This window comes from Pinus tabuliformis, chromosome 6 (assembly GCF_031772625.1).
Source record: "Pinus tabuliformis cultivar Carrire ecotype Pingquan chromosome 6, CPIR1, whole genome shotgun sequence".
NCBI classification, from domain to species: Eukaryota; Viridiplantae; Streptophyta; class Pinopsida; order Pinales; family Pinaceae; genus Pinus; species Pinus tabuliformis.
In genome coordinates this window covers 1,882,379,699-1,882,407,176 of record NC_142292.1, presented here as the reverse complement: position 1 = coordinate 1,882,407,176, position 27,478 = coordinate 1,882,379,699, and positions in this window count along the sequence as shown.

Here is a 27,478-nt window from a genome sequence, read left to right as displayed (position 1 = left end):
ATCCATCTCAAGGGTGCGGAAACTTGGTTCTAGCATCCCCCCATACTACTTCGGGTGAGACTTCAATCCGCGCTCTGCGGGCTGATGCCGAAAGGGCTAGTAGTGTAGGGATTTATTTGGCTAACTAACATTGAACCTAGCTCAGGCCCCCTCAAGCCAACAATGTGCAGAGTTCTGCTCATTTGACTAATGACATGGATCAACTTCTTTCTTCAAATCAAATTATATCCCAAGAACACAATAGTGCATCAATAAAGGAAAGTAGTCAGATATCTAAAAGAAACGATCATGTTCCATAATTTCACCAAAGTATTCACAAACTTACAATAGTGCATTCTTTTCAATTGCATTTGATAAAATTCTGGACCCTTCTCTAAATGCATGAGAAGGGTATAAATACTATTCTAACTAATGTGAAAAAATAGATTATACAAAATTTGAGGAGGTTTCAAACAACCTTCCTCCTAACTAGTTAACTAACTCTAAAAATAAACAGTGGCTTGATGAGAAAAACTAAGAAGATGATTTGATGTCTTCCAGCTTGTCCTTTAGATCGCATATATTGGTCATTGGTTTGAGTTGAGGAGGTGCCTCGAAATGTGTGCTAGGATATCCTATGAAAATTGCATCAATGAGAGGTGGTAACATCCGCTGAGTCGAATGAATTGAACAGTTAAGGGTCATGATTTGGCTATGTAGCTTCATGAGGTATTACCAATACGAATCCCAATCGGTCTTGGTCAATTTTTCGATTGCCTATTTTTGAACCTCTGCCTTTTCCTGCTAGCTTTTATGCAAAGCACCTAAATTGAGCATTTATTTTAGATTGCCTTCCTTTACCAGGTTGATGGCAAACAATGATCCAATGTAAAGACAATTTTCAATGCTAGTGATCCAGTCGCAGAAGTGACTCCATAAATTTGCGCTTTCACGTCTTTCTATAATTGCGGTAGGGTTCACTAACTTGATTATATTTTTTGATACACCAGTTTCCCTTTCCACCTCTAGCACAACTTGCTTGATTCCTGCATCCCAATCCATGAAGAAATTTATGTTGTGTGTCTCCTCTATCTCAAGCAGATTGGCTTTCCTTCTGTCCTCTGTCTCCTACCATTCGATAAAATCTGAGATTCTGGTGTTTATATCAGTGAACTCAGTTCTCTGGTCGATCTCCTAGTCTATTAGCGGATCACTAGTATCCATTTAAGGACTAATACATGACATATTTTGGCAGAAGTGTTCTTGTTGTTTCATCAGGTAGGAATTCAGTTCCAGCCCCTCTTTAATGAACTCCTCAGTAGTAGGGACATCCTTATATCTTTCCATGGCTTGCTGTAATTCTTGGAGTTTCATGTTTCTAGCTGATATATCGGCTTCATGGCTTATTTTTAGGACCTCCATGCTCTGTTGCAATTTGGCAAGCTGCTCAGCTACTTTCTTGTTCACACTTTCCTTCTCTGCTTTGAGTTGTTGCTCGAGCTATGCAATCCTCTCCTCCTTTTCCCTTAACAAAGTAGAAACATTAGTAGCTTTGTTCATGGTGGACATTTCATATGCTCTTGTGAACTGTGAAAATATGGTCAAGTTCTTAACTGGGTCAAAATGAATGTCCCTCCAAACTATATCCATTGGCTCGTTTCTAGCTGGGAGCTCGGGTGTTTCTACCTTTTTCCTTTTCCTTTGTCTTCTTAACACAACCTTGTGGAGCGGGCTTGTTATGAAACTAGCTCACAAAAATATAGAAAAGAGAGATCAATGCCTTAGAATTTAGCCTCTTCGAGGGGGCAGCCTCCTTTACATTACACAAATGAACAATTCTTGGATGATACAAATGAAAGGACCTCCTTTCTATATATAGGAGTCTAAGGGGTCATAATATAATTAGAGCCGACATAACAATAACATTGTAAGGGCACAATAATAACAATAGTGGGCTTCTATGGGGCACAATAGTAACGGTAAGGGGGTTGTACTAATAACAATAAGGGGTTACACTAGTAGTATAGGGGCCTAACATGCCCCTCTCCTTCAAAATGTGTTGTCCTCAATGCTTGAGTAGTTTTTGATGCTTCTGTATAAAATTCTTGTCCTCCCATGTGGAATCTTCAGTGAGTAAGTTCTTCCACTTGATGAGATACTCTGAAATTGATTGATTTCGTAGCTATTGGATTCTTGTTTCTGTGACTGCTCCAGGTTCCAATATGATTTTTCCTTCCTCTTCAATTTTTGGCAATATTGATTGAATAGGGATCTTTTGCAACTTTTGAATAAGTGGCCATACTTCTTCTTCCTTCTTCCATTCATCCCTTGCTTCATTTATCTAATCTAGTTGGATAATAGAAATAGCACAAAACAATGCTTCCACATCCTCATCATTTCTTGAGAGTGCATCTACAACAAAATTTTGCTTCCACTTTCTATAGATGATGTCAATGTCATAACCTAACATATTTGTGACACATTTTTTTTTGTTCTTCTAAAGATAATAGTTGTTCTAAAAAGTATTTAAGACTATCATGATCCATTTTACCTTCAAGCGTCTTCCCATTCGGTAAGGTCACCATTTCTTAAGTGCATGTAGTATTGCCAACATTTCATTCTCATAAATAGCTTGCTTGAGATGTAGCGGTAAAAGTACCCAATCACCTACATCAAAACATTTTTCACTACGATGTTGATCTACCTGTTGTTTCTTTTGATTTTGCACGAAAGTGGTGTTATCCTTTAAAAGTTGAAGAACTTATTGTTGATGCTTGATGTGATCTTTCACTGCTTGAACCTTTTTCTTCTTGATACGTCCTTCTATCTTTAGAGTTTTAGGAGTGGTAATTTCTTCCAATCCTTTACAAGATATGGTCGGATTCATTTCGTGATGCTCGATGTGATCTTTCACTTCTTGAACATTTTTCTTCTTGATATGTCCTTCTATCTTGAAAGTTTGAGGAGTGGTAATTCCGACCAATGAATTACAAGATATGGTTGGATTCATTTCTTCTTTCTTGATGTGATCTTTCACTTCTTGCACCTTTTTCTTCTTGATATGTCCTTCTATCTTGAGAGTTTGAGGAGTGGTAATTCTTGCCAATTCTTTACAAGATATGGTCTAATTCATTTCTTCTTTCTCTGGGGTTGGGTCTCGGCGTATATCCTCTTCTCTTGATGTTTCTTGATCCTTTTCTTCCTCCTCTTCATACTCTATGTAAAATAATTTCTTCTCAACACACTTATGACCTTCAGTGCATTTGCTATCACAATTGTAACAAAGCCCTTTTTCTCTTTTTTCTTCCAATTGTTGTGGTGTCACCCTTGTAGGTTGTGGAAGGGTAGGAGAAACAACACTTCCATCTTTATATTTGTGAGGGGTAGACTTCCTTGTTGCCATGATTTTACTTTCCACTATGTCACAAAGCCCTTTTACTATTTCCAATTGTTATGGTGTTGCTCTAAAGAAGGTGTTACTCTTTGTATCCTCATAATGTGCTATCATTTCCTCCATGAAAATTAACCACGTAACAAGTTTTTTACGAGAACAAAGCCCTTTATACCATAAAAATTGATCCGGTTCTAAATATGAAGATGCAATACATACCTTTTGTAACAATGGTATACCATGTAGATCAAAATATTGCTTCATTTGAAGTATCCAATTTACCGAATCCTTGCCATCAAACTTCCTCATCTTGCTTTTTCTTGATTTTAGGAGCTCAATCTTAAATTGACTATAATTCTGTTCTTTCAAATCTTTAAGTTCTTAAGTTGCAACTTGTAGTATCCCTCTACGTCCTCTTTCCAATGCCACTAGTCTAATCCAAATTGGATTCTCCAAGGAAGAGTTATGCCAAATCTCCCACAGTGACCTGATTATAGACTAGTTTAGTAGAGTGAACTTGTACGACGTGCCACGAGTCACTATTTTGACCTTTTTATCTCAAAAGTATATACAAAAGACTACAGTCCATCCTCTTTCTGTACCTTCTTACGAAATTCAAATCCGATGCTCAGCGAGAAAGTTATGACTATTTTCCCTAGGTCACCTGTTTGAATGTAATTCAAAAGTCTACAAAAATACCAACTTCCTTAGATCATATCTCCGCAAATATAGCGCAAAAATCTCTGAAATTTAGACCTGAGGTTCAGTGTGATTTCTTCTCAAATGGGTTTTTTTTTAGCTTTTGAAACATCGCAGAAAAAAAGTTATAGTGAAAATGCCATGATCACCTATTTGGAGCAGCGAAACCCTAGAATCCAAAGCTCTGATACCAAATGTTATGAAACCAGCTCACAAAAAGATAGAAAAGAGAGATCAACGCCTTAGAATTCAGCCTCTTCGAGGGGGCAACCTCCTTTACATTACACAAATGAACAATTCTTGGATGATACAAATGAAAAGACCTCCTTTCTATATATAGGAGTCTAAGGCATCATAATATATTCAGTGCCGACATAACAATAATAATGTAAGGGCACAATAATAACAATAGTGGGCTTTTATGGGGCACAATCGTAGCAGTAAGGGGGTTGTACTAATAACAATAAGGGGTTACACTAGTAGTATAGGGGCCTAACAGGGCTGTAGAACACATCTAGTGGCAGGATTTTGGTCACCTTCAAGACAATATTTGATGTGGGCAGAGTATGGATAATCTTAATCTGCTGGGATGTTGTTTCCTGCTCATCCATAGGCTTGGACTGCTCATCCATGGATTTGGACTGCTCATCCAAAGACTTAGGCTTTGTTTTCTCCTGAACATGCAGAGGAGTTTTACACACCACTATTTCTTGGGTATTTGTCATTTTACGAGTGTCATGCAGTTTCTAATTAAACTAATCCCACTCCTACTCCAAACTACTGCCTTTGACCTCTGAACTAATTTCTGTAGTCAGGGTGCTCATAACCTGTTTCTTAACTGACTTCCTGCTGGACTCAGTTGTATTATCTGTATCTCGGGTCTTCCCTGTATCTGGTGTTTTATCAGTATTTATCTGAGAATCTACTCGAGAACTAGGTCCTTCACTATTAACAATCACACTAGATGTGGGCTTATCTTTAATTTTCAACAAGTGCGTCGGAATTAATTTGAGTCTTTCATTTCTGAATTCCCAAAATTTATCAAAACCTTCAGGACTTAGGTTCGGTTTAGCCCATTCAAATGCTTGTTCGAAGGATTTGGCTAACTGTAATAAGTCTTCAAAATCATTAGCATCATGGTTGTATGGCTTGAACTTTACTATAGTAGTGATGTTATATGCCACCTTGTCTGGATCAAATTTCCTTTTTGGTAATGTATGAAGCCTGAGGGCTTCCATGTTTGTTGACTCCTTAGTAGCATGAACAAAATTTGCTAAGAAAAAGAACTGTACTTGACAGGAAAAGAGGGCCATAATAACTTCTTGTTGTCTTTGAGAACTTTAGTTAGGTCTTTTCCCGCAGTCTGATAGGAATTCTCTCTTGCCAGTAATTTATCAGAAAAATATATAAAGAAAGGACATGTGGATCGGCTGTGCTACCAAAAACCCTAATGTAAATGAACCATTATTCAATAATATTTGCCGACAGCTAGCAGGTCTGTTGTGGCTTCTTGGGAAAACTTGGGGGCTTTCTTATTCAAAATTATTTTATGCAAGGGTAGAATAACAACATGACATATTTTATAGAAGTGGGGTATATAATGTGATTCCCATATTTGCTTATAACTGAGATGAATTGGGTAGGGGTCCTATAAGGTCCATTTCGAACCCATGGTTGGAAATGTAGTGCAAAAACAGAGGGCATCCATAATGTAGGCACAAAAATAGAATGGAGGAAGGTTATCTAGAGAGGAGGCTTTCTTCTATCGATATTCGGTAATGATGGTTGCTAGGTTATCAAATAAGATGGTGGGTCAATTCATGATGTGGGAATTAACGCATGCATCAATCAGAGGAATCCATTCTAAGGAAAACTTAGTGTTATTGGGTAACCCATATAATCTGCATAACATAGCAGTTGCGTAATTGTAGGGGTTTTCCAAAGAGGTTATTCCATACATACCTGATTTCTCATATTTGAATTTGTTGTCCAATACTCTCCAACCCTGAATCAACCTAAAGGGATCTAGGTTCTTCTTCATGAAATTGGCAACAAATGTTTTGTCATAGATATCCCGAGGGTCAACAATGTGGTACATTTTCTTCAGGTCCTCTGTTTTGAACGACCCTATGAGTTCCATTCTTGAATTCCTGAATTTCGTATCTTAAATGGTGAGATTTTTTATCACCCACTTGATCATATCCATGTATGGGAGGATTTTATCTTTTTCTCCTATCCTATGAAGGAAAGAATATGCAAGTTCCCTGAAATGAAGTCCTGAAGGCTTTGTTGAGTCATTTGTTGCTCTCATGACAATGATTTTAGGACGTTCGTCCTCAAGCCTATTATATATGACCTCCAAAGCTATTGTGCCTCCCGTAGTGTTGCAGACTGTATCAGAGAAAATAGGAACCATCTCTGTAAACTCGGATTCAACAATGCTCTACTTGCTTTTTTTCTGCATCACCTTCCTTAATGACATGTCTTTTGTAGCTTGCCTGAAATAGACAAGATATATCAGTGCAGATAGTATCGGGTAATTACAACTGAAAGCTTCTCTGAAATGACTTTGGATCATGAGAAAGGTTTAACGAGATACTCGACATTAACTACCCATAACTTGGAAAATGATTATCTTTCCTTAGGCCGCTAAATATTTCTTAACCTGTCAATTCGTTCATTTTGATAATAAAACACAATTATTTCACACACTTTACCACTCTTAATCGGATGTCATAATCTTTAAGGATGCAATATAAGATTTCCATCTCTCTAAGGCGAAATGCGATTGTGAATGTCACAATATCATATTTTGTGAATAGCTAATGGTCATGGTAATGGCGTAGCTTAATTTCTTGCAAAACTTCTGAAGTGCGATTTACCAAATAACAAGGTGTGTTTGATTGGGATATCGCAGCGGGAGATTTGATTGCAAATCACAATTTTTGAAAGGTGTTTTATGATAGTCACATGGAAATGTGCAATTGTGATTTGCGATGAGCATTTCATCCTTAGGTCTTTTTGCAAGCCTTTTCTAGGCAATTTTCTTAGAGTTAGATTTTATTATCCTAAGGCTAAAAATTTAAAAGAGTCCCCATTTATATCTATAACCTTAGCTATTGTTCTTCATAAATGGGGGGGTTGTTTTGTAGTACAACAATTGGCGATTCACTTGGGAGAACCAATTATCTCTGAGTAGTTTTCTGAAATTTCTAAAACTTTCAAAGTAATTAGAGTTATAAGAATAATTATTACATGCGTTACAAAGTAAACAACATTTTTCTAGAATCATCGTTACTTACTCAATCTACTTATTCAATTACTTTACCCTTGTAATGATAAAAGTATAAATATTTACATCAGCTGATAATAAGATATAAAGTGATATAGCAGGTGTTTTCTACAGATTATTTTTTGGTGTTTACTCATTATCATAGATAGAGCCTCTACTGCCAATAGGCGTTAATAGCCTCGACAGGGTTATAACCAACAATGATTCATTGCCCCATCTGAAGCAATTTTCAAATTTCAAAATGATATTCACTTGCTTTGAATCTCACTTGGATCTAGTTCCTTTTTCCTTTTTTAATATTATCTTTTCTTTTAGGTTTCTTAAAAGACATTGTCTAGGTTTGGTAACCTAATAATGACAATATCATTCACTGGTTGTAACTAAACTGAACAAGCTAGCTCTTGATGAGACCCCTTTTTTTTCTCCTCGATGAGATCATTGGCTATTACCCTGTTTTGATATACAGTATTGGTAATATCAGTTTAATTATTTTTCTATAACATGGTAAACAAGCTCGTAATGAAACTTTTTATCTTCTAAGTTTTGTATATTTTAGAATTACACTCTGAAAAAGGAAAATTTTATCAAATGGGGTGAATCATTGGCTCTTTTGAGAGTTTTGGATTATAATGATAGAGCTTTTAAGATACTCATCTCCAGAAACTCCTTACTAGGTTAAAGCTTCTTTTCTTGACTCATAACAAAATATTCATATTCTAAAAAGATAAGAGCTTGTTTAAAGAATAAATGTTTTTTAGCAAGATCAAGTTTTTTCAAAGAAATCAGGTTAACTTTACTACTCAAATGTCCTAATTATTTCTTTTAACTTTTGTTTACTTATAGAAGTGAAAAATCAGAAATATTATCAAATATTTTATTTTGAAAAGCCAAAAGTAAATACTACTTAACCTTTATTTTCCTAAGAATCTTAAAGGCGATATGTTACAAAACTGGAAGAGGTTATCTTCTAAGAAACGTATTTTTAAGAAGTTTCCCATTAACAGGCAAAGAATCCTTCTTACCTGATAAGACTTGTAAAAGAAATGTTGATTGTCCAATTTTCTCAATGATTTGAAAAGGGCCAAGCCATAGTCTTTGGAATTTGGTATGTTTACCTTTTTCCTCACGTGCTTTGTCCCATTTAAAAACCAAATCACCTACTTCAAAAGTCTTTTGACTTGCAGAGGTTGTATTAAAAGAGGCTTTGACTAATTGTTGATGAGGGAAGTGGGTTTCTTTGGCATTTTCTCGATTTTCTTCAAGCTTAAGAATCTGAAAATGCCTAGCCTGGAGAGAAGAAGAAGGGTTTTCATCGATGAATTTCACTAGGGAAAGAGATGGGATTGCTATGTTTGTGGGAAGAACAAATTATTTTCCATAAACTAAAGCAAAAGGAGAAGAACTGATAGAGGCCTTCTGTGTAATTTTGTCTGCCTAGTGAGAAAATGTCAATGCTTTGTGCCAATTCCTATGATTTTGGTCAATAGTCCTTTTGATAATTCTGATGATGTTTTTATTCATTTATTTTGTTAATCCATTACCTTCTGGATAATATTTGGCTGAATCTTTTAACTTGAAACCTCGTTTTAGAGCAAATTCTACCATTGCATTTCCAGAAAATTAATGCATTATCAAACATTAAAGTTGAGGATAAGCCAAATCTGGTAGTTATGTACTAATCAATGAATTTTGTAATGCTTTTTGTATTGGCTACCTTCAAGGGGGTAACTTCTACCCATTTTGTAAAATAATCAGTAGCTATAAGGATGAATCTATGCAGTTTGGAAGAGTTAGGAACAATCTCACCAATTATGTCTAGTCCCCATTGTTCGAATGGTTGTTGGATGTTTACTGGTTGCAAAGGGAATGTTGGCTTCCTTTCTCTTCTAGCTTTGGTTTGACAAGTTCTACACTTTCTTACATATTCATGTGCATCCTTAAATACCATTGGCCAATAATATCATGCATGTAGGATTTTGTGAGTTGTGGTATTTCCTCCTAAATGTCCTCCAGCTGGTCCATCATGTAATTCCTGCATGACCTTTTCAGCCTTAGGTTTCTCCAAACATCTTAGCAATACTTAATCATAATTTTTTCTAAACAATACATCATTGACTAGTTCATACCGATTTGGTTTCAACCTTAAGGCACATTTTGTTTTATAATTAAGATGCATAGGAGCATATCCATTTTTCAAATAAAATTTCAAATCAGCATATTATGCTTGTGTATCATTGAGGATTACCTCTCATATTTGTACTTCATTACCTTGATCTTCTTCAGGTGGTAACAGGGAACTCTTGTTAACATCCTGTAGAAACCTTGGCCCCCGACAATTTTAGCTGGCCAGTTTTCTACATCATATTCTTGAAGTGCAGTAACCCAATTAGATATTTTCTCCCCTACTTCTCTTTGGATTAGTAATTGTCTTACTGCAGGGTATCATACTACTATCTTTGTATGGGATTTAAGAATAAAAGGCCTGAAATGTTTCAAAGTTTTAAAGATAGAAAATGCTTATTTTTTGACAGCGGAATAATTTAACTCGGCGCCTTGCAAGTTAGAACTGAAAAAAGATATGGGTGCCTCGATATTTTCATTGTTTAGTTGTGTTAAAAATGCTGCATATGTTGTATCAGATGAAAAAGTATATAATAAAAAAGTTTTAAGAAAGTCAGGAATTTTTTAGCAAAGGAGAATTAATAATGTATTTTTTATCAACTCAAATGATTCCCTTTCATGTTTGCCCCATTTGAAAATTGTGTTTTTTCGTATCATTGTTTGAAGGGGTAGGACGATATGTGAAAAATCTAGAACAAATATTTTTACAAAATTAATCTGGCCTAGGAACGATTGCATTTTCTTTTTGTTATGTGAGAGAGGGATTTTTTCAATCTCTTGGACTCTATCGGGATCAATGTAAATCCCTTTCTGGGACACTATAAACCCAAGGAGTTTGCCTTCTCATAAAGCAAAATAAGATTTTTTTCAAATTTAAGGAAATGCCATATTTCTTGCATCTTTCAAAACTGTTCTTCAGGTCACTCAAATGATTGCTCCTATCCTTAGAAAATACTGTGATGTCATCTAAGTAAATAACAACTAATTTATTAATTAGACCTTTAAAAGCAATATCCATAGCACGTTGAAATGTAGCACCTGCGTTAATGAGTCCAAAAGGCATATTTTGATAGGCGTATGTTCGCCACTTGGTCGTAAATGTTTTTTTTAATTTTTCATCTGGATGCATAAGAATTTGATTAGATCCTGAGAATTCATCTAGAAAAGACATCAATTCGGAACCTGCAACTAATTGCAATATCTATTCCATGGTAGGAAAAGGAAAGTTATCCTTTTGACAAGATTTATTCAAGTTCCTAAAGTCCATATAAATCCTAATTAATCCTAATATCACCATTCTCTTTCCTTACAGGCACCGTATACGATACCCACTTAGAGTCTCCAACAAGGAAGATTATTTTGGCCATGAGAAGCTTGTTCAATTCAGATTTGATTTGACTCTCAAGGTTTGGGTGAATTCTGCGAAGCTTCTATTGGACTGGCCTTTCGTTCAAAGTCATAGGTATGGTATGTTGAATTATAGAGGTATCATAGGTTTTAAGATCCGTGTAATCCCAGGAAAAGAAACCTTTGTATGTTTTCAATAATCTAATGAATGATATCCTTTCTTCTAATGATAGGCCAAGACCTAGGTTGACATTTTGAGGTTTTTCAGTTGACCCTAAGTTTACTACTTCAAATCTCAAAGTAGAACTATGAGTTTTGGAGTTAGTAACTTTCTTAAATCTATACTTTAGATCATAAAATTCTTCCATCTTAACTAAAGACTTCAAGATTGGGTTTTGATTCTAATCATTTTTCATTTGCAGATCATGCTCTTGTTCGTCTAGGATCTGTTCCTTGTAGGACCCTTCAAATGTAAGGAAATTAACTATATTTGCATCATTATTTAATACTCTGCAATTCATTACATTATTGGGAATAGATGGCCTAAATATTAACTCTATCGAGAATCTGCCTGGACTGAAATGTTCCGAGGGTATAAGCTTGGATGCCACATTAGCAAGTAAGCCAGTGCTTGTGTTTTGCAATCTTGGAACTGAAGAAATGTTAAAAGTAGAGAAATGAGAAATCAGGTTCTGGGCTAATGATAGAGAGTGTTTAAGGTGCCCAGAGACACAATGAATCGTATTTCTAACCTGCTTCACAATTATTTCAGAATTGCCATAGACTCGGAGATATTTGACATTAAGACCAATGGCTTTATACAGTCCTTGGATCAATGCATCATATTCAATGATATTATTAGTGCACTGAAATTCAAGGCTGCAGGCTAACATGATTTTTTCTCCTTAAGGATTGATCAAAATGCAGATTGCACCTACTCTGTCTTCAGATTTGGAACTGTCAAAATAGAGAGTCCAGAACAAAGAATTATTTGAAGTTTTATCTACTAAACTTACACACTTGGAAGCATCTATTTGTGGAAATTTTTCTATTTGACACTACAACATTATCCAAAAATGGAGACCTTTGAGCATTAAAGGATCCCAAAAATGACTCAGCCGAGTAATTTCCAATGATGTTATTGGTGAAGGCAATAGGCTCATTACTTCTCTTAAGGTCAGTGATTGTATATTTCATGAATGTTTCTCGGTCTACCATTATGTGGCAACCACATATGAGACCAATTACTTGTGAATTAACCATGCAACTTTTTAGACGAATCCCTACTTAGGATTAAACCATAAAATTCAGGGATATCAACCACTAAAATGTCAATTATTTGGGAAACGTTTGGATTAGAGGAAAGCCTAATTGAAACTAATGTTATTTCTCCAAGTACCTCTACATTCGTTCTGTCCAATTGAACTATGTGTACTACAAATTTTTGAGGGGTAATGTTCAATTTAGTGCACACAGCCCTTGGCATAATATTTGAAGAGGCTCCTAAATCAACCAAAAAGCTATGAACATTCCTGTTGAAAATTTCGTAAGTGAGAAGAAATGGAGGAATATGAGAAATAGACCTATCACCAATTAGAACTAAATCTGAAGGATCTACTTTGTTGGAAGATGATGGAGGCTTTCCCATATCGTAGACAGCTTGAGTAACTACAACAGATGGCAGAGGAGATACATGAACTGCTTTTAATTCTCTTAATAAATTTTTTGTTTTTGTTTGAGTTTAGTGAGTTCATGCAATGAGATGTTTGTTCTAGTATTTTTCATGTCGTCAACTATATTGTATTCCACTGTATCTAAGATTACCAATATTTTGGAAGTATTTGGGGGATCTGGAGGAATAGGATCTGTTTGACTAGTCTTATATTTCTTAGTTACTATTTTCTCCATTACAGGAGTAGCAGTTTTTTGTTTCTGATTTGTGATAGACATGTGAGAAGAGTTTTTACTTCTAGTAGTCACTGGCATAGCTTGTGCCTCTTATTCATTTGGGAGAATCAAATTCCACATTCCATTTAATTCAACTTCTTCCTCTGTTTCAGCTTCCTCTTCAGCTAGCGAGTCTCCTTCTTCTTCTTCTTGATCAAACTCTGCTTTTACAATGGTTTTCGGGGGTTGAGATGTAGAAGGAGGATTTCTTTTAAATGAGTGAAAAGGTTTCTTGGTGGCAGAGGATTCTGCAACTTTCTTTTTGATTTCGACCATTTCGTTAGACATCATTTTTAACACTTTCTGGAGGCCTTCCAGATTGAAAGGGTCCTTGGAAGCTTTCTTTTCACAATCATATTTAAATGTTACTTTCTTTGAATTCCTCTCACCTGTTTGTGATCTATTTTCCAAAGCTATAATCCTTCTTTCTACAGATATAGTTTCTTTCATGTTTTCTACAAGGATAGATTTATTGGCTCTATCTATAAATATTACAATATTAGAACGAAGGGACAATATGTAACATTCTATTTGTACATATACTGCATGTTTGAGGTAGCTGAGATTTTATTTAACAACTTATTAAACCTGGAGTTGAAGTCTTTCATCTTTTCATCTAAATTAGCCTTCAAAGTTAGAAATATCATTGATCAAGGATGTTATTGTCCTGTCATCACTAAATTTTGCAAGAAATACTTCTTGAAAAGTATCCTAGTTCCTTATTGAACCTACTGGAAGGGAAAAATACCAAGATCCAGCAGATCCTTGGAAGGTATAAGGAAATAGTCTGATTACAACATCTTCATGAGAAACTCCATTAATATTCATGGCTAACATAAATTTATTTAGATGTTCTTCGAAGGGGAGAGCATCGTCAGTATTGTACTTAGGTAGCCTTTTTTATGGGTTTGCTGGGAGTGCATTTGGATTTGCAAACAACACAGCGCCAGGATTTGTCTAAGGCTGAGTGGGTTGATTGGCCATAAATTGAGTTGAAGACTAAGAAGATGGGAAGGTCAGTCCAGAAGTAGGTATAGATGGCAAAGAACTTACTACTGGGTTAGTACTAACAGTAGCAGTACTAATTGGAGAAGTGGATAGTTGATGAGTCTTGGATTGAGTAGAAGTGAATGGAAGGAGAGGTGATGTGATCTCACTAGTATCTGATTCAGACCTTCGTGAGGTAACTTGCCTACATCGTGGAGGGTTGGGGAACTCGAAAGGGGTTACTCCAAGCCTTTCACTTTGCAATCTAGTCAATACACCAGTTTGTTGTATTAAGGACGAAACACTTTCTTGAGAGACTTCGAGCCTCTGTGGCTTCTCAATAGAAATGGATATCTGTTCCAATTTCTGTATCAAAGAATGGACTTCGGGAGACTCGGGAGTGTAATTGGGGGATGGTGATTCTCTTACTGCTTCAAGAGACAAGGGAGATGTTTCTACAACTTCAGATTTCTGATCAAGAGATTTTGAACGAGACCTAGAGGGTGTAGAAGTTGTGGAGGAGTCTTTTGAATGTTTTTCGATTGATCTTTAGGTTTATATGCCATTCATAGTTGGATGGCCCTCCTTCGAGTGCCAAAATGTTGGGGCTTCATATTTATACTACCCCAACATGGGGGATAACCACCCAGTCTCGACCTTAAGATAACTCCTTTTCCATTTAAATTGGTGGCTCCAACTCGGGATAATGGGACCAGTTTCCCAGTGTGGGCTTTAAGATGAGAGTGGGTGGTTCATGAGTGGTTGCAATAGAATTATGATAATATAAATGAATTTTTCTATTATGAAATTTTCTAACTAACTTATTATAATATAAACCCAGGAATTTCTATATGGTATGTGATCTACAAAGATATCTGCTTAACATGTGATAATCAAGATCAATCAGGCATAAACAGAGATGATAACATATAAGATAATTTCTTTGACTAAATAGTTAGTCAAAGAAATTTATAAAATATATCACATAGATGATGAATTATATATGAATATCAACGATCTCATCTAGGCATCATACAATAGTGCAATTAACACTTAACAGAAAGGATAAACCTCACATACGATTCATGAGAGTAAAGAGTTGTCACTAATTAAATAAAAAATAGAATCAATCATACAAGATAATAATACCATATGTGCAAAGTTCTGCTCATTTGACTAATGACATGGATCAACTTCTTTCTTAAAATCAAATTATATCCGAAGAACACAATAGTGCATAAACAAAGGAAAGTAGTCTGATATCTAAAAGAAACAATCATGTTCCATAATTTCACCAAAGCATTCAGAAAATTACAATAGTGCATTCTTTGCAAATGTTTTTCATAAAATTCTTTACCCTTCTCTAAATGCATGAGAAGGGTATAAATTTTATTCTAACTAATGTGCAAAAATAGATTATACAAAATTTGAGGAGGTTTCAAACAACCTTCCTCCTAACTGGTCAACTAACTCTAAAAATAAATAGTGGCTTGATGAGAAGAACTAATAAGATGATTTGATGTCTACCAGCTTGTCCTTCAGATCACATATATCGGTCATTGGTTTGAGTTGAGGAGGTGCCCCGAAATGTGTCCTGAGCTGTCCTACGAAAATCGCATCAGTGAGAGGTGGAAACATTCACTGAGTTGAATGAATTGAGCAGTTAAGGGTCATGATTTGGCTATGCAGCTTCACGAGGTATTGCCAATACGAATCCCAATCGGTCTTTGTCAATTTTGTGATTGCCTATTTTTGAGCCTCTGCCTTTTCCTGCCAGCTTTTATGCAAAGCACCTAAATCGAGCATTTCTTTTAGATTGCCTTCCTTTACCAAGTTGGTGAAAAATAGATTATGGTTCACTACCTTGATTATATTATTTATATCAGCTTGCATGATTCCTATGTCCCAATCCATGAAGATAATGTCTTTGTGTGTCTCCTCTATCTTAGGAAGATTGGATTTCCTTCCGTCCTCTGTCTCCTACCATTCGATGAACTCACAGATTCTGGTGTTTAGATCAGTGAACTTAGTTCTCTAGTTGATCGCCTTGTCTATTAATCGATCGCTAGTGGCCAGATAAGGAGTAATGTGTGACATATTTTTGCAAAAGTGTTCTTTCTGTTTCGTCAGGACGGAATTCAATTCCAACGCCTCTTTAATGAACTCCTCAGTAGTAGGGACATCTTTATATCTTTCCATGGCTTGTTGTAATTCTTGGAGTTGCATGTTTTTAGCCGATATATCAGCTTCATGGCTTATTTTTATGACCTCCATTCTCTGTTGCAATTGGGAAAACCACTCAGATGCTTGCCTGTTCACACTTTCCTTCTCTGCTTTGGGTTGTTGCTCGAGTTTTGAAATCGTCTCCTCCTCTTCCCTTAACAGAGTAGAGACTTCAGTAGCTTTGTCCTTGGTGGCCATTGCATATTCTCCTGTAAACTGTGACAATCTAGTCAAGTTCTCAGCTAGTTCGAAAGGAATGTCCCTCCAAACTCTATCCATTAGCTTGTTTCCAAGTGGGATATCAAGTGTTTCTACCCTTTTCCTTTTTCTTTGTCTTCTCACAACAACCTTGTGGAGCGGGTTGTAGAACACATCTAATGGTGGGATTTTGGTCACCTTCAAGACAATCTCTGATGTGGGCAGAGTAGGTATAATCTCAATCTACTAGGATGTTGTTGCCTGCTCATCCATAGGATTGGATTTCTCATCCATGGATTTGGACTGCTCTGTATTCTCCTAAACATGTAGAGGAGTTTTACACTCCATTGTTTCTTGGGTATTTGTCATTTTTGGAGTGTCTTGTAGTTTCTGATTAAACTGATCCCACCCCTACTCCAAACTACTGCCTTTGACCTCTGAACTAATTTTTGTAGTCGAGGTGCTAATAACTTGCTTCTTAGCCGACTTCCTGCTGGACTCAGTTGTATTATCTGTATCTCTGGTCTTCCCTATATTTGGTGTTTTATTAGTATTTATCTGAGAATATACCCAAGAACTAGGTCCTTCACTATTAACAGTCACACTGGGTGTGGGCTTATCTTCAATTTTCAACAAGTGCCTTGGGATGACTTCGAGTCTTTCATTTCTAAATTCCCCAAATTTATCAAAACCTTCAGGACTTAGGTTCACTTTAGCCCATTCGAATGCTTGTTCGAAGGATTCGTCCGACTATAATAAGTCTTTAAAATCGTTATCATCATGGTCGTATGGCTTGAGCTTGTCTAGATCAAATTGCCTTTTTGAAAATGGATAAAGCCTAAGGGCTTCCATGTTTACTAACTCCTTAGTAGCATAAACAAAATTTACTAAAGTAAAAGAACTGCAATTGACAGGAAAAGGGGGCCATCATAACTTCTTGTTGTCTTTGAGAACTTTAGTTAGGCCTTTTCCCATAGTCTGGTAGGAAATCTCTCTTATGAATAATTTATCAGAAATATATATAAAGGAAGGACACATGGATCGGCTGTGCTACCAAAAAACCTAAAGTAGGTGAACCATTCTTCAATAAAATATTTTTCGACAGCTAGAAGGTATGTTGCGGCTTCTTGGGAAAACCTGGGGGATTTCTTATTGAAAATTATTTGATGTAGGGGTAGAATAAAAACATCACATACTTTATAGAAGTGGATATCTAATGTGATTCCCATATTTTCTTATGACTGAGATGAATTCGCTAGGGGTCCTGTAAGGTCCATTTCCAACCCATGGTTGGAAATTTAGTGCAAAAACAGATGGCATCCATAATGTAGGCACAAAAATAGAATGAAGGAAGGTTCTCTGGAGAGGAGGCTTTCTTCTGTCGATATTAGGTAATGACAGTGGCTAGGTTAATAGATAGGATGGATGGCCAATTCATGATGTGGGAATTAACGCATGCATCAATCAGAGGAATCCATTCTATGGAAAACATAGTAGTATTGGGTAACCCATATAATCTACATAACATAAAAAATACATAATTCTAGGGGTTTGCCAAAGAGGCTATTGCATACATACCCGATTTCTCATATTTGAATTTGTTTTCCAATACTCTCCAACCCTGAATCAACTTGAAGGGGTTTGGGTTCTTCTTCGTGAAATTGGCCATGAATTTCATGTCATAGATATCCTGAGAGTCAGGTATGTGGTACATTTTCTTCAAGTCCTCTGCTCTGGATGAACCTAGGAGTTCCATTCTTGAATTCCTGAATTGCCTATCTTCAATGGTGAGATTTTTTATCACCCACCTGATTACCTTTCCTTGGGCTGCTAGATATTTATTAACTTGTCAATTCGTTCATTTTGATATTAAAATGCAATTATTTCACGCGCTTTACCGCTCTTAATCGCACTTCGCAATATTTAAAGGATGCAATATAGCATTGCGAGCTCTCTAAGGTGAAATGTGATTATGAATGTTGCAATATCGCATTTCGTGAATCGCTAATGGTCATGGTAATGGCGCAGCTTAATGTCTTGCAAAACTTGCGAAGTGCGGTTTGCGAAATAACAAGGTGCATTTGATCGGGATATCACAATGGGAGATTTGATTGCATATCGCAATTTTTGAAAAGTGTTTTATGGTAGTCACATGGAAATGTACGAGTTGTGATTTGTGATGAGCATTTCATCCTCAGGTATTTTTGCAAGCTTTTTCTAGGCAATTTGCTTAGAGTTAGGTTTTATTATCCTAAGGCTAAAAATTTAAAAGGGTCCCCATTTATATCTCTAACCTTAGATATTATTCTTCATAAATGGGGGGTTATTTCGTAGTACAACAGTTCCAAACCCTCGGCTTCCTCTAATGCCTTAAAACCTGTAACTCATTCAAGAAAATCATATACACCAGCATTAATTGAAAGCATGTTCATGATATAAGTGTTAGATCATATAAGAATATAAGTATAAAACATGAAATCATACATTAGTTAGATTAGAACATGAATTAAAGCATTAAGATCCTAACATCAGGAACAAGACATGGCTTCTTTATTGATGACTGCAGAAGAATGTGGAAGAATACAACCTGATCCATCTACGGCTCCAAGAGAAACCTTCCTCCAGATCCATCCAGCCCAAGCCTCAACAATCCACTTTCAAACACATATACATGGATGCCATACAAACGAGATGGACATCAAAATAAGGAAACATGGGTTTCCTATAGCTGGGAGTGTAGGTGGCACAGGGATAAATCATACTTGATCAAGGAAAAGTTGGATATAATATCAGTATCCTATCTTTCTCCCCCTTAGACCTTCCCCATGAGGTGTATTTATATGACATCAAAACAGTTTTTTTAGTTGGGAAACAGTTAAGTTGCAGGCTCCTGTAGGTAGGCTTCCAGTGTAACCCCTAAACCCCACCCCAAAAAATGGATTTTATATTTTTTTCATATGTTAAATCATATGCAAAAGTTGGGTATAGCTGAACCCCCGTGTGGACACGCTTTTTGCAGGGAAGAGTCACGTATGGAATTTAAAATAATATTTTTCAATATTTGGACCAAGTCTAAAGGGAAAGGGTTGCCCAAGGCCATGACTCAGAACATAAGTATACAAAGGTGGTAAATGATTCTATAATAGGTATAAGTTGTATGCTAAGTTGAGACATTGTTATTTTTATCAAAGGAAAATCAATTACTTGGGAATAAAAATTTTGGAGGAAGGAATATTATTATATCCAAAGGATCTTAGAGCTATTATAGGATTTCCTAAGCCTAATAACAGAATAGAGGTAAGCTCATTCACGTGGAGAAATAGATAATATAGAATATGTATAGAGGGATTTTCCAGGATTTCACATCCCATTGCATTTTTACATAAGAAGGGAATTAAATTTGAACGGACATCTGCAAAGAGTGATGAAAGCTCCAATTGTTAAATTAGTTGCTTACTAGTACACTCATTACCAATATTGGTGATTCAAATGAAGATTTTATAGTATGTCTAGATGCTTGAGAAAGGGGCTTATTGGAGTTTTTTTTGTGGTTGCTACAACAACCCAAAATTTTCGACATGTCAAAATTTGGAGTACGCCCCATTGTGAAATTTTAAAGGAATAAGCCCCTTAAATTTTTCAAAGTCTCCTTCACTTGGAAGAATCTTGCATAGAGATTTATTGCATACTATCTCAAAAAATTGTGACTAGTTATGATCGCACATTACACTTACAATCTGCTTTGTGCATTTTCGCAACCTAGCCCATGCAATCACATTTTGCATGACTAACCTATGTTGAAGAAGCTTCTTGCATTACCTTAACCCAAGTCACATACCCTCCCATGAGAACATATTTATTGCACCTGTCACCACACGTGAAAGCAAAAAACTTATAAATATGGGAAACCTCCCATTTCACTTTCACCATGTTATTTCCTCTACAACTTCTAAATGCTCAGCACAAAATTTGTCCACAAATCATCCTTGATCATTGCAACTTGCACTAGACCTTATTATGTCCTTAGTTGCATCTTGTCATCCTAAACAATGACTAAGACCAGCGCAATGTATTTTTATAGATTATGGCACTCAATAAATAGTAAATAAATTTATGTTTTTTCCTAAAAATGAGTGTTGCAATGAATATTTTTGAAATGTTAGGCATAGTTGATCTCTAGTGTTTCAATATATAATCATCCATAGGATATATGGCACCAACTACAAATAAAAGACCTATGAGATATGTGGCAGACAGTAATATTGAGGAGGTGGTTGACAATCCAACAAATAGAGTACATGCATTCATGGATACTACATGTTACATAGACAAATCAATACCTCTATCATGGTCAAAAGTATACAGAGCATTCTCAAGAAAGGCAATTATAGAAGATAAAGAGGATTGTGAATTTTATATTAATATAAAAAAGTTATGATCATAAGTTGGCTACTCATACACTTATATTTCCATGTGTTGAGATTGTTCAATGGATCCTACAACAAATGGATGATGAAAACATGATAGTCAGAAGCATCCATGGTGCACCATTGGCATCATACCAAACATGGCACACTGTTGTACATTATAAACTGCATACACCTTAGGATTATCTTACACCAAGATGGTATTGTGATTTCAAGACTCCCACTAAGGATGTTCTCAAAACATGGTGGAAAGAACCCAATAAGTTTAGGTAGAAGGCTAGCGGGATATACAAAACCAAAACACTCAGAAAGTGTATCGGCTAATGTGGGAAATGTGTTGCAGATTACATGGAAGAGAAGATGTTGAATAATTTGAAGAGACATGGGTTCCCATAGGATACAATTATGCCAAAAATGGAACCATATTTTATTTGGTAGATGTCATTGCATCCTGGCCCAAGACAGGTGTTAGGAGAGCCAAGCACACAGTAGAAGGAGAACAACCTGAATTCTACATGGCCTCCTAATTAATAGATGAGGTTTGTGCCAAAATGGAATTTCTAGAGTTCGAATGGATGTGGAATTTTTCTAATGATATAACACCTGCACGAATATATTATAAAATATTATGTGAGACAGGTTATAGAGGAGCATATGTAGAATCACTAAGCAATTCATCTCACTGGTATATGAAAATATTTCTTAGAGTCAGCCACCTTGCATGTTTGAAAGGGAAAGGTCATCATTATCTAAGGTAGATAATTTGATTACTCTAGTAGATGCGACATTTAGAAGAATGTTTGGCGCATGTAGGAGTCCTCACCAATTTCCATTATTTCTCACAGACAAAGTAGTGTTGCAAGAGGTGGCATACCAACTTTCTACAAGAATTACCAATAATTTCTAAAGTCAAAGAAGTCCCCTTTTGCCACTTTTCCATTGTGCATAGGAATGTATTGCCTTAAATATTTGAAGGAAGCAAAAGCTAAGACATAGTAGTTAGAACACCTGAAGTTTAGAGAGTTGGGCTATCATGGATATTATTCAAAAGGTGCTGCCACTGAACATTGTGCAAGAATAAAGTATTGTTGGATGTATGCTCCAGTTTTTTGGTCGGAAAAAGAGAAGGTAAATAATTTCTTTAATGATTTCAAATAAATTGAAGTAGCTAAAGAAGTAGATCCTTCCAAGACCACAAATAATCCTGAGTATTCAAAAGGGGAATCTCAAAGGAGCAGGGATTTGCAATATTAAAGTTCTTAGCTCAAAATAAAAGAATAGCAGGAGGAAAGAAAAGAAAATTTAAAGAAACTAAGGGTAGAGAAGGAAGTTGAAAGGAAATCAAAGGAAGAATCCAAGAAGAATCAATAAGAGAAGGAAAAGAAGAAAGAGGAAGAGGAGTGTTACACAATAATTTGTCACTGCCTTCATTCCAGTCTTCCTACTGTGTCATGTGTCCAATTCATACATGCTCATATTAGACAAATGCTCTCTGATGTTGCCAAATGACCCACTTTTCCAAAGGTTTCTGCCTCATCACATCTGTTGGCCAAATAAACGTGCTGAAGGGCGCTCCAAAACAGCCCAGGAGCGCTGCCATCGTGGAAGTACACCTAATTCCCGCAATGGTCAGAATTTATGTGCCAGCGCAACTATCGCTTGTAATTCTAAGCGATGATCTGACTAGCTATGTTATTCAATAACGATGTCGGCGCATAAGACTAGTTATGTGCCCGCGATGATCCAGATTGGGCGAATTTGTTCCAACAGTCGGCCTTTCCGATGACTCCAAACCTGGTTGCTGGCCTAGTTTGTGTCTCCATCCTTTCTCTGGCGTGGCTATTCCGTCATTTGTGCTACCTTCCTTGGAGATAAGCTCATCCTCCCACCTTTAATGGAGACTCCTTCTCCTATTTAAACTCTCACCATTGCTACGTGGAGCGAGTTTTTGGAGTTCTTAGTCTTTGGAGTGGTTGCTAATAGTACTATTAGTGCTTGTGAGTGTGCTAGATAGCTTGTGTGAGTGTGACAAGTGTGGGATTGTTGATAGCTTGAGGAAGGTTATGAAGTGCCCTTAATATTGTGTAAAACTTGTGAGTGAGAGAGAGTTTTGTATTGGGAGATCCATCTCCAAGAGTGAATGCTTGAGGAACATGCTGGCTAGATCCCTCTGAGAAGGCTTGTGACGTCAAGACTTTGGTTGTAAGCTTACTCTTATTTCATAATTAATGCAATCAATGATGTTTTCCTATGTCTTGTATGTAATGTACTCGATAGCTCATGACTTCTTGACTTTGTGAGTAAATAGATCATTGTTTTTCTGGTTACGTACTCTGTTCTATTTCCTTTTCATTGTTTCAGGTTGATCACTCGTTAGGAGAAGGAAGCGGAAGCTAGAGCAGCGCAACGGAACTCCATCGACCATCGGTTGAGGTAGGCCTGCAACTATGACTATTTAAAGAAAGCTATCTTTGATCTATCATTGTTTGTGACTAGACCCACTCTAGGGCTAGAGGGGTTTCCTCTGTCCGCAGAGGGAACACTTTCCTACATCACAAATTAGTGACTCCACTCGGGAGCTTTGGCCTTTGTTCTTTTCTTGTTTACTCTTGTCTTGATTTTGTTTTTGTCTCTTTTGAATTATTGGGGATTAGTTACCAGTCTTCTAAGTTTCCTGGTCTGATCTGGGAAATTCCCTTATTTGATTAAAGATTGATTGTCTTTTATTTGGGAGTTTTTGGTTTGCCTGTTACTATTTTGAACATCATCGCAGTTTTTAATCTCACAGTCGCACTGTCATCATGTCACCAATTTTGTAGTATCATGTTCATCACGTAATTACGCTTAACAGTTGTGATGGTTTTGTAAATCAGACCATCGTGGAAAAGTCATGTACTTCCACGCTGACATCGCTTTGTTGCTGCGATATGCTTCCTATCCACACTTGTTGCTTGTGTATCACCCACGCTGATTGCTATAGAATTGATTTTTTCAATTCTACCTCCTGAATCCATCAGTCTTGCTAGTCCCTTGCTGTTCTCAATTGTTTGACGACTTGTTTTTCACTATTTAAAGGTTGAGGCACTCTCTTGTGAGCTTTGTTAAATGAAACTTGTTTTTCTTGCTTTGTGACCTAGTTTCATTGTTTCAAGTCTTTTGGATCAATTTTGCTTGGTTGCCTATTTGCAAGGATTTGTTTGCTGCTTGTTGTTGGTTTGATTGAGCCTTCCCCTTTGCTTACTTTTGGTTGATTGTTTAGTGATTGTTATTGGACCAATCTCAACATTGATTCAATCTCTCTTCACTACCCGAACATAGATTATAATTGTTTGGATCAACCATTTTTCCACATTTGTTTGTTACTTATTGGTTTCTTTTTTATTAGAGACATCAAAATCAAAATAATTGCATTCATTTAGCATATGAAAGTGAAAGTACATCTGCATTACGAATTTTCATGTTTGAGAAATTGGAAAGCAAATTTTAAATCTTTCATTAGTAGTATCGATGCATCATGAGATTAGTGTATTGATGCATTGTGTTTCTTAGTGTTTTCATTCGCTTGTCTTGGTTTTGGAATGATCTCTCTACCCTCCCATAGGTAGGTGTTCATAAAAAAAAAGGATATTTCATTCATTCTAGCTGCATCCTAGGTTCTGTTATATACATACGGTAAGGCCTGAAAACTGAAACATAATCCAAGGTCAACTTTCAAATGAACTGAATGAACTTGACAACGCATTGGAACATAACACACACATTTAGAGGTCTAGGCTAGGGACGTGCTCCAGCGTCGTTAAACCTAGTCACTTTTGTTTCCACTCAAGGTTGGGTGATTCCTCCTTCTATGACTCAATAGTGGTCTAGCACGGATTTGTGCTCCCATGTACCGTAGAGTATATGTTGGGAGACCCCACTAGGTTATCAATCCTTTATCCATAGAAAGTCGTGTCTGCCGCCTTACAAGCCATAACACACCGAACATAGCATTCAGGAAGATTGACTGTCATACGGAAAGTCCTTAGTTTTCATATGACTACCAAGGTGTATATGTAGTTTTATGGATTTGGCTGGTAAACCTTTTGCCTAGTTCTCCAGAGTAGTCACTTTCATTCCTTTTCAGACTCCCTAAAAGAAAAGGTCCATTTCAGCACTTGTCACTTTAGGCTCATTAAATATTCGAAGGCGACTAGAGTCATCTTTTTCCTTTTCTTGACTCTTTAAAGATGAAAAGGTCAAGTTTTGTTCCTGTGTCTTAAAATTTATTCGGCCACAACTCACATTTGCCCTGTTAGATCTTGTTTGCATTAGCTTGAGTAGGGTTCTTTCTAATTCTCGATGGCAACATTCCCCGAGTCTACCAGCCAAGTTTTTCCCTTAGATGGAAATCCTGGTCCATTTCCTTCTTTTGGAAATGTCGGTGCTTCGTATATAGCAACATTGTCTTTGCTTGGGTTAACCATCGGTTTGCCTATATGGTTGTTTTCAACTTCGATGGTCCCAAGTGTCATGAATATTGTTCCACCGTCTATTTCATCCAAACCACAACACGATGATTCCAAGGTTGAGCCTATGCATTCTTCCCTGTTTCTTTATCTTCCTCTCCTCCTTCGCCTGGTGAAAGTTTCACATCTAGTAAGCAGGAGACTAAGAAACAAAAGAAGAAGAAGAAGTCTGATAAATCCAAGGCCACCTGTGCAGTTACTGCTCTGAGTCCATCCCAGGATGAACCACCTTCTGCTCCTCCGCGGAAGGTTAAGTTTCCTTGTAAATTGTGCAAGGGTGACCATATTCTTCGTGATTGTCCTGGCATTCCAAGGATCTTAGAAGTATGGTCTCACGATCCGGCTCGTCCCTCATCGTCCTCTGAAGCTCATGACGATGCTACCCTATCAACTGGAAACGGTAAGAAGAAAGGGAAGATTCGATTCCCCTGTAGGCTATGTGAAGGCAACCATCCCCTTCACCTTTGTCCACTCATGGATAAAGCTTCCGCCATTTTGGAAAGTCTTACAGCTTCTTCACCCCAAATTCCCATTGGTTATCAGAGGCTCTCTTCAGACCCTCTCCCGATTGACAAAGAGATTGACTTAGATTCTTCTCTTGTCCATCCTCCTCCTTCCGAGCCTGGTTGTGCTAAGCCTGTTCCAGACCAACCATTGGTTGGAGAGAGTGTCGACTTGGGTCCACCACCTGTTGATCACTCTGTTTCGGAAGAGTGTCATGCTCATGTTCTTCTCGTCTTGTCATATTCTCCTAAGTCAGAGAACAACCCTCCTATCCCTGCTGATCATGAGAGTCCTTCTTCGGTTCCTGTAGAGCAGGGGGGCAATCATACGATTCCCCCACCAAGTAGTTCAATCGTTTCCTTTGACTAGAGTCATTTGACTACATTCCACCATCCATCCCATGTGCCTTTCCAGATTATAGTACATGCCTATGATAAGGCAGTACCTGGCACTATCTTGGATGAGGGTGTGTCTGTCAGTCTTATGCATTCCACTACTTGGCAAGCTTTGGGCTCCCCACAGCTTGTGCCAGTTGCACAGAATCTGTTAGTGTTTGACAGAGGAACCAGTCAACCGTTAGGGATCCTCCCAAAGTTTCATGTTACTTTTGGGGGCAAAACCATCTATATAGACGTTATGGTTGTCCAAGGTGCTTTAGATTTCAGTCTTCTCCTTGGCTGTGACTATGTTTATGCCATTGAGGCCCTCGTCTCTTCACTTTTCAGACCCTCTCCCGATTGACAAAGAGATTGACTTAGATTCTTCTCTTGTCCATCCTCCTCCTTCTGAGCCTGGATGTGCTAAGCCTACTCTAAACCAACCATTGGTTGGAGAGAGTGTCGACCTGGGTCCACCACCTGTTGATCACTCTGTTTCGGAAGAGCGTCATGGTCATGTTCTTCTCGTCTCGTCAGATTCTCCTGAGTCCGAGAACAACCCTCCTATCCCTGCTGATCATGACAGTCCTTCTTCGGTTCTTGTAGAGTAGGGGGGCAATCATACGATTCCCCCACCAAGTAGTTCAGTCGTTTCCTTTGACTGGAGTCATTTGACTACATTCCACCTTCCATCCCGTGTGCCTTTCCAGATTAGAGTACATGCCTATGATAAGGCAGTACCTGTCACTATCTTGGATGAGGGTGTGTCTGTCAGTCTTATGCCTTCCACTACTTGGCAAGCTTTGGGCTCCCCACAACTTGTGTCGGTTGCACAGAATCTGTTAGCGTTTGACGGATGAACCAGTCAACCGTTAGGGATCTTCCCAAAGTTTCTTGTTACTTTGGGAGGAAAAACCATCTATATAGACGTTATGGTTGTCCAAGGTGCTTTAGATTTCAGTCTTCCCCTTGGCTGTGACTATGTTTATGCCATGGAGGCCCTCGTCTCTTCACTTTTCCGTGTGGTCTATTTTCCACACGATGGAAGAATGGTGACTATAGATCAATTATCGTTCTTTAGTCCCTCTGTGCCTCCTGCGTAGTCATCATCCCCTATTGGTTCTTTCTCGCAAGCAGTACCTACCTTGCCACAGGTTAATTATTTGGCTACCCATTCCATCTTCGCCTCTTCTGATGATCATGCAGATGGTCTGGTACAAGATGTACTGGGGGCACTGGAACCTGATCTGTCATTGGTGCATCCTGACATGTGTTCCTCCTAGAGTGTGTTTCTTCCATTCCGTGAAGACCTCTTGGGAGCCACATTCTCGTATGGCCTATGAACAGGAATACGAGGATAGTTCTGATATTGTGTCGACCTCATTAAAAAACGAAACAAGGTGCCCGAGGATGGTCCTTATCTTGCGTCAACCTCGTTAAAAAATGACACAAGGAGTCTCGAGCATAGTTCCTTCTCTTGT